A 9048-nucleotide genomic window follows, 5' to 3' on the forward strand; every position below is an offset into this window, starting at 1 on the left:
TTGTCAATTTGTCTATAAAATTAATGTTTAATATGACTTATTTAATTTTTTATTTTTTTTTTTTGTCATCTCATTTAATACAAGTAAAGTTGGAAAAAATTTCAAATTTGATGACTAGTTGACTACCATTTCTTGATTTGGATTAATTAGTTAAACTAGTCCAATTTGATAAATTATAACCCTTTATTTTTGTCATATTGTAATGAAATGGAATGCAGCTCAACTCTAGAATCACCAAAAGTTGGCTCTGGGTTAAGTTGTGTGTGATCAAATTCTACCACATTTTCACTCATGCTTCTACATTAACACCCCCTCTAGCCTCATTTCTCTACCTTCTAGAATATATGGTAATTTTTTTATTTAGTATAATTTATTAAACATATGCACGCACATAAACATATCTATATTGGGCTCAAATTTGAGATCTCATCTACAACTAACTATTGGCGAAGAAGGTGTTTGGATGAAACTAAACCATAATTTAAAAAATAGCTTATGGAGAATAGATTTTTTGAAGAATAAATTTTATGAAAAAGTGATTCTAAGAAGTAAGAGTGTTTGGATAATTGTTATCAAAAGCACTTTTTATATATACAAATTACTAAAAAAGGCATAAGTTAATATGATAATTACATAAAAGAAAGATTTTATGATACATTTTAATTTGAGGAATAAAATTGTTAATAATATATTTTTTACCAACACAATTAATATACATAAGATAATATAATTAATAATTAATTAATATGTATATATATATTTATAAGATATAAGATTAAATATGTTTAAAAAAAATAATTGAGGGATGTTAAGTCATATTATTATGAGATCTACTCTGATAGGCACAATTATACTCTCTAATTTGAGCCAGAAGTAGAATAAATCACTTTTCTTAAAACCATGGTTTTGGGAGCCAAACTATGATTTCGGATTATTTCTCCAAAATTGATGTTGTTTGGGTGATATCTCACCCCCATAGTTTTGCCTCCCAAACTATGATTTTGAGGCATCCCAACAAGTCCTACATGTGGTAATTGGAGTTTCATTCTACCATATTAGATACTACTCCTCCGGTCCTATTATAAGACCCATTGACTTATTTGAGGAGATTAAGGAGTAAGTTAAGTTGGTTATTTATAATAAATAAGTGTTGTCATTCCTAAAATATCCTTACTAATTAGTATATTGGCTAAAAACTATCATTATTAGAAAGTTATCTTGGGAAAAAATGCATAAATATAAGAGACAAATGGATTGGGTCTTATAATTAGGACCAAATAAAAAGTCAAATTGGGTCTTATAATAAGGACCGGAGGAGTAGATTAAATGAGAGTATATTTAACTTCAGTTTGAGGAATATAACATTTGGCAAAATCTAGCATCATCAGTCGCAATAATCTCTTGGTTGGAATATTTACTCATGCCAATGTGTCCTAAAAGGCCGTTAAAATTTTACATTTCTGATTATCCCTCTTATTGGACAAAATTGCCACTATAACCACCCAAACTTTGTTGCCACCTGGCATTCCCACCGTCAACCTCTTCCTACGAAATTATCATCTCCGTCATTGCCTATGGCTAATATAAGCATTAGAGAAATTATAATGGGGTTGATCAAGCTGTTCCCCCCCCCCTTTTGGGTGAGGGAACATTAAGATTGATGGATTTTTGTTTTCTCAAGATTTTTAATTTTCTCTATTTCAATGTTATTAATATATTTATTAACCCAAGTAATTTTACCTACATTTTTTTTAAAAAATAGTTATTCGTTTCTTGTAAAAAGAATCGAGGGAATAATTGATAGGCAAATACTTCTATACATTAGAAATAAATATTTTAATTAAGAAATGGGGGTTAATTGTGAATAGTGAATCAACATCGTTCAATCCAACTCATGCTAAATACTTCCTTAAGTCTAGGCAAAGCATAAGATATGTGAGTTACTTTAAAGAATAATTAAAAAGAACATATTATATCGAACACTTGGATTAACTAGTAGGAGTTGTTTCAGCTTAATCAAAAATCACAGTTTGACCTTTTGATTAGCCGGGATACTGAGTGCATATGTACAAAAAAAAGAAAAGGACATATTATTATAAGTTTCAAATATTAAAAGAGATATGAGGCATTTAATAAATTTTGCTGTAGGCTTGTCTTAGTATTTATGCATTTTTTTTTAAAATTTTATCCTTGCTTTATTTTTGCTACATTCTCTCGTTGTATCCTCGAAACATTATTTTTCATCTTTTTTTCTTTTTTTTATAAGAATATGTTTTAAAAATATGTTTTTATTCTATTTATTAGTATTAATTAATTTAACTGATGTTTTCGTAAATTAGTTATTCAGAATTTGTAATAAAGAAGGATGGGAGTACTATTGTGAACAGAAAAAACACGGAATCAAGGAAGGTTGGGCCAGTAATATGTTGCGAGTGCAGAAGCATGCCCCCTGAAAATTAAGATTAATTAAATAATTAATTAATGGGTTAGAGTGACTGAGTCATAGGATCATGCGCAAACCAACCGCACGCGCACTCTCTGCTTCCACACCCATCATGCTCCCTCATCATGTCCCTTCCCACCATTCTCTCAATCCTCCCTCCCTTTCTCTCTTCTCCTTCTCGGATCTCCCAGTCCCATCCCTCCCTCTCTCTGTTTTATTGTTTTTTAATCCGTTGTTCTTTCCTTGTCTTCCCCATCACATCTTCTTTCGTACCAGCGTGTTTTCCTCACACGCACATTTCATCATCGAGCACTTGGAATGCTCATAAATAACTCCCTCAGGCATTACCGCATAGCTGCTACCTTAGCTTGCACGACTGTCGATTCCTCGTTTGAAGCACCTCTGTCAGATTTCGTCAGCTTTATCTATTTCCGGTGAGTTTAATTTCTTCTTTTTGTTTCATCCCTACTCTAGAGCCTCAATAATGTCTGAGATTTAAACGTTATTGGACCAGATCCAATATAATTCAATTCACCTGAAATTTAAAAGCTCAGATTATTTTGATTTTTTCTTCTGTGTGAACCATCTACTACTACTTCCATGACTTGGACAGTTTCTAATATTGTGTTCTTCTAGAACTGTTAGTCTGTTTGCCAGGCAAAATTCAACTATTTAAGCACTCCGGTGAGTCCTTAAATATATATATATGCGACACATAAAGCTGTTGATTCGTCATCTTCCTACTGATGACTGATGACCAGAGCACCATAAATGCATTAATTAAACGAACAGAATAAGACAAACTTATTCATCGTGGTAGCTAAACCCAAGGGACCTTATAAATGAAGCTCCACCTCTGATCCGTGTCAGCCTATTCATTTTCTTGTAAGGTGTGCTGAATTAAATTAGTATTACATGTGCAGCAACCTATACTATACCCCATTATTCTTAAAACCGGAGAACGGGTAATTATGAACACACAGGCACACTCATGCTTGCTAGTACTTGAGGCTTAGGACCAAATAACAAGGCAAACATGCTTGTTCAAGCCTTGTGTTTGGCATCCTACGAATAACTAGCAAGGAGTTCTTCAAAAAGAATTTTTGCCTGCTTATTATATGCTCTCAAGAATTCTTTGACCCACCGTGAAATTTGAGATTTCTTATTAGTACAGTCTTGAAGCAGGGGAAAACAAAACAATGGTGTTGAGACTCTGAGGTTTCTTTCAAGAAAGAGAAATGATTTTGATAATGAAGTGCGTGAGAAATGAGGATGAGCTGGATGCGACAGTATTAAGGGAGGGTGGGTCCATCCTAAGTGTGCCACCCTATTTTGTTTAGTTTCCTATATACTGAACAATTGACCACCAAAAAGTATAAAATATTCACCAGACTTCAGAAAGGGAAACTGAAGAAGAAGAACAGCAAGAGAAAAGAGCATTGCCCCCTTTTTTGATATGCAGGGGACCCCATTACACCCAGTCACACAAAGGCATTAATATTGGATTCAGAGCAATATTCGGTTCTATTGAGTCTGAATGACCACTATTGCTTACGGCTTGGTCCCCACGCCTTCGCCTTTGTTCCTAAATAATGCCTGGCCGCCTACATCCCAGGAATTCTCTATGCATCTAACCTTGTATAGAGCCTATTATTCTTCACGCATCCTTTTATTTGTTTGGGAGCAACACCACATGACATTCGAAGCTGACTGCTTCAATTAGTCCTGATTTTAACTTATTTTAAATGATTTTGCCTAATATAAAATAAACATGTGAGATGAGTTTATTTCACAAAACACATATAAAGCTATACCATATCTTTGTTTTTGTGACCAAAGAAGAACCATGCTAGTATTATCATTTATTACCGTTATAGAAGGTGTTTGGATGGAAAACAAATTATAATTTTAAAAATATTTTTACAGTTTACGAAATAAATCGTGAAGAAGTTTATTTGTTTTATAAAAAAATACTTCTTAAAGTACTTTTAAGCATTATCAAACACTACTATAATTATAATGGGTATGGTCAATATTCTTTTTCTACCTGCACCAGCTTGTTGTTTAGAAAGGTGAGGACCTTAATAATAATGGCAAGATGAAAAGTTCATAGGATAGCTCCCTCAGACACCTCGGAACTACAAAAGAAGACTTGAATCATGGAAAGGGACAAAGCGGAAGAGAAGGTTGAGGGTGATGCAAAGTGATGGTACTTTGCAGTTTTCACTGTGTATGAATTGTTTGTTACCCTACAGAATATCATATCAATGCTTTCTGGAGTAAATTATAAACTTTTCTATAATTATATGTTTTGTTAAGGGCAATGTGAAGTTGAAATGAGGCTGCTGCAGTATTGCATTTTGGGATTGTGTTTTAGATTGTAAAAGATAGCTTAATATCAAGTCATGGGATTTTATGAGTATTATTATAATTTTTCAAATTTATGTCTCATAATTCCTTTGAACTCGAGTCAATAAAATTCAGGTCAATTCATTGCTTCTAGTCACATGTATTTCAGTATAAATCCGCTGGGGTATCTAAATTAAACAGGTTATGTGCTTCACAAGTTATAAAAGGTAAGGTTGCTTCTATGGCCAATTATTCTATTTAATTCATTCTCGATGAAAATTATATAGAAAGTGGTGTATTGGCATGCAAATCCAAGTCTGTGTGACAAGAGATTCTAACTCTTATAAAAAAGAAGAAAAAAAAGGGAAAATATTTTGAAAGATTATGTACGAAACACAAAAATTAAGATATTTGGGAGGAAATCTAATTAAAAATGATTGATCTAATAAGATGCTTATATTATAAGGTAATTGATTGATTAATCTATTTTCTAAATGTTGATATTATGCCTAAAAAAATGAATTGACTTGGCTAATCATCCCCTGGGAAAAGAGTTGGAGGAGGTAGAGCTTATTTATTATTTATCATTATTATTATTTTGTTTGTGTTCATCATTCGGGGAAAAAAAAACAGAAATAGAGCACCAATTTAATTTTTAATCTGATCAACCACACAAACAAACAAGACCAACAGTTAGGAATATATTAGGATTATTTTAATCAGACAACCTGAATGTTTGTTATTAATTATATTATTGTCTATAAAATACTGTAAGCCAATCATTTATAAACATGTACAGCACAGGAGGTCAAACCTGCTGCAAAACTTTAGAATGATTAAAGATAATGAGTTTGAGAGTCGGAGGTGTTTGAATAGAAACTAAATAATAGTTTTAGAAGTGTTTTTACGATTTATAAAATAAATACTTATATAGAATATTTTATCTCGTTTTGTAAAAAAATACTTCTAAAATATAATTTGGAAGTTATCAAACACCCCTTTAATATAACTCTCAATTACATGTTGAAATATCCAAATTAATCACCTCCCAGAATTGCAAAAGTCCTAGAAATCATTTTGTAGGTGGTAAGATATATACTCTCCCATTAAAATGTTCAAAACCAAAAGGTCCCAACGTGTCAAAACCTATATGGAAACCCGCATTATTATTTTATTTATCAATGCAAACTTATATATAATTAATTTAATAACATTAAAGAGAAAGTTTTTATGAAAAAAAATTAAGTAGACTAATTCGATGAGAGGAACTGGGGGTGATCTTTATCTGCCATCATCCAAATCCAGAAAAGAGAGATGAACTTTGTAAAAGGCTAATTTTGTACCCATATGCAAATGCAATATTCATGCTTTTTTACAGAAGAATTGGAATCCTGCAAAGTTTCCTACGTGATTTGCTCATCATTTTTAAAATGCACATCCAAAATGCGAGTGAAGAGGAAGAAAGAAAGAAAGATGGTGGGGTAGAGAGAGAGAGAGAGAGAGAGACACCTATGAGAACATGAGGTTGGGGAACAACATTCACAACTTTACGGACCAAAATCTAATCCCGGACCCCTCCCAAAAGCGCACAAAAAAAAAAAACTATAGCTATCAAAATTTTCTGGGCATTTTCTCTGCCATTCTCCTTTCTTTCAGTTTCTTTTCCCCACTAGCAAAAGCGCGCTCTCTGGGCTGGGTTTATCCCTTCCCTCGTTGTTCTCCCTCCTTCCGAGCAAGATTCAATTTCTATGCCTTTTTTTTTAATGCATTTGATAGATACAGAGAGAGAGAGAGAGAGAGAGAATGGAACATAAAATTTGAATTGAAGTTTGCTGGATTTAGCTGGAAAGGCCTACTCCTTCAAGAACCCTTCACAATCTTCACGCTTGGTCCTGCCACCTGTCTCTCCCAAATATCCGACCACTTCTCGCCGCCGTTGTGGGAGCATCTCGACGGTGTCATCGCCGCTCGGAACGCCTCTGTGGCGTCCAGCCTCCGTAGTCCCACCCGGCCCCTTTGAGCCGCAAGATCTTCCCTATTTGCCTTTTTGCTAGTCGACAGGTATTATCCTTTATGGCCCTCACTGCCTCCTCGTACGCAGCCTTCCGCATCCGATCCTCTTCTATTCTCAGCCCACCCGGTGGGGGATATCGCTTGAAATACCGTTCGAATTCGGGCACACCGATTGCCTTCCTCAACCCGACCCGGTGTTCCGAGTCATCTTCTAGGTCGCTCGCTTCTGGGTCGAAGAACTGAGCCAACTCGTCCACCATTCCCATGTCAAGCATGTCGTCGACTCGCTTCAACAAGTAATCTGATAACACGGAGAACGACACGTCCACCAGAGGAAGCAGCAGTTGTACCGCAACTCGGACGAGATCGAACTCGGTGACGATCCATCATCGAACACATTTAACGCCGGGTCAAACTGGTCGACCACAAGAGCATGAATCAACGAATTGGATCCACCGATGACGATGGGAAGCTTCCTCCTCAAACTGATATCGGAAATAATGGACCCGGCGACTGAGCGAAAATCCGACGGCGTGAACTCTCCGTTCGCAGGGTCGACATCTCCGAGGAGGTGGTGCGGGACGCCGTTCCGTTCACCCAAAGGAATCTTGTGGTGGCGATGTCGAGTCCTCTGTAAACTTGCATTTTATCCGCGTTGATGATTTCCGAGCAGGCACAGCGGGGTGGCGAGGTCGATGGACAGGCGTGACTTCCCGCAACCGGTGGCGCCCATTATTAAAACCACCTTGTCTTTCCGGCGACGTCGGTGATAGGCAGAGTCAGCATCCATTCGCGGCCAGCGAGGCCTGCGGGAAGAAGGAAGAAGAAGAAGAAGGGCTTGCAGGAAAAGGGCAAACGAAGAAGACTCCTGAAGTCTAACAGGAACAGAGCAATGGTGGGAGCGAGCTGCGGAGAAGGAAAGAAGCTTCATAGCAAGAAACGGAAAAATCTCGATGACGAGATGTGAGATAAGATATGTATATGAAGGTCCAGATGAAAATGATGTAGCCAGAGAGAAAAAGGAGACAGAAGAAGAGAGAAAGTTGAGAGAGAGAAGAAGAGAGGAAGGCAGAAAGTGTGTGTATGTGGGTGGGTTGGCGTGGTACAGGTAGCGTGTAAGCAGAGCAGTGAGTGGGTTTGTTTGTGGCATCAGAAATTGGGATGTCGTCTGCTTGCTGGGAATGCCATTGCATATGACAATCAATACCGAACTGGGATTCAACAGAGAAGAGAGAAGAAAGAGAAAGTGGTTTCGCTTCGTCTTCTCTCTGCAAATTGTTTCTCTCTGGTTTTTGCAGCAAGCTGGAGTGGAGGATTCCAGTTTCAGAAGCTCTATTGCAAGCCTATGTGAGCGGGGAGGCAGGCTTATTAGTTAGGCCCCCTAATTTTATTTTAGGACCTGGCTTCCACTGCCCTCCCCTACCCAGAACACTGCCGTTTTGGGTGCAAAATGAGGGGGGCTGATTGCCTTTTCTTTAAAAAAAAAAATTTATTATCATTATTTTGAATTTTTTTAGTAGCATCAATGTCTTAAAATAATTTTTGATATACTCAGTATATTAAAAATATCTTTCATGACCATCCAATGTCCTAAAATAATTTTTTTGTTACACCTAGTATTATAAAATATTTGTTTTTATGACATCCAATATCATAAAGTGGTTTTACCTTAAAAGGTTTTTGAAGCAGCAACAACATCCTAGATTTAGGGTGCTTTTGCTACTAAGAAATATATTTAGGATACTGATGTTACTTAAAAAAAAATTTAGGGTGTTAAATATATCAAAATTTTTTTAAATATTAAGTGTACCAAAAATTATTATAAAATACTAGATGCTACTGAAAAAAAAATATTTTAAGATACTGAGTTTAAAAAATTTTTTAGAATACAAGGTTCTTTTAAAAAATAATTTAATGTGTTAAGTATACTAAAAATTATTTTAGAATATTAGATACTATTAAAAAAATTTTAAAATGCAAAAAAAAAAAAAGCAAATACCCCCCTCATTTCACACCCAAATCGGTAGTGTTTTAGGCAGCGGATGTAGAGGTGGGAATCAGGGCCGGCCTTTCAGGCTGGCGGGCTTAAAAAGGCTGGCCCTCCAATGCTGAAGTTTTAAAAATACCCCAATTGACTAGGCCCAGCTCTTAAGCTACAGGGCTCAGGGCCGGCCCACGGGCTTTTGGCCCGTTTGAGAAAAAATACTATTTTTTATATTTATTATAATTTTTATAAAAAATAA

At 35.7% G+C, this 9048-nt stretch overlaps 1 pseudogene; it reads right to left on the minus strand.

Moving 5' to 3' along the window:
- Positions 1–6652: 6652 nt before the first annotated feature.
- Positions 6653–7736, minus strand: LOC114716996 (adenylate isopentenyltransferase-like; annotated as a pseudogene).
- Positions 7737–9048: the final 1312 nt, after the last annotated feature.

Source organism: Neltuma alba, unplaced genomic scaffold (assembly GCF_004799145.2).
Source record: "Neltuma alba isolate B1F8T4 unplaced genomic scaffold, ASM479914v2 tig00011702_pilon, whole genome shotgun sequence".
In the NCBI taxonomy this organism is placed as follows: domain Eukaryota; kingdom Viridiplantae; phylum Streptophyta; class Magnoliopsida; order Fabales; family Fabaceae; genus Neltuma; species Neltuma alba.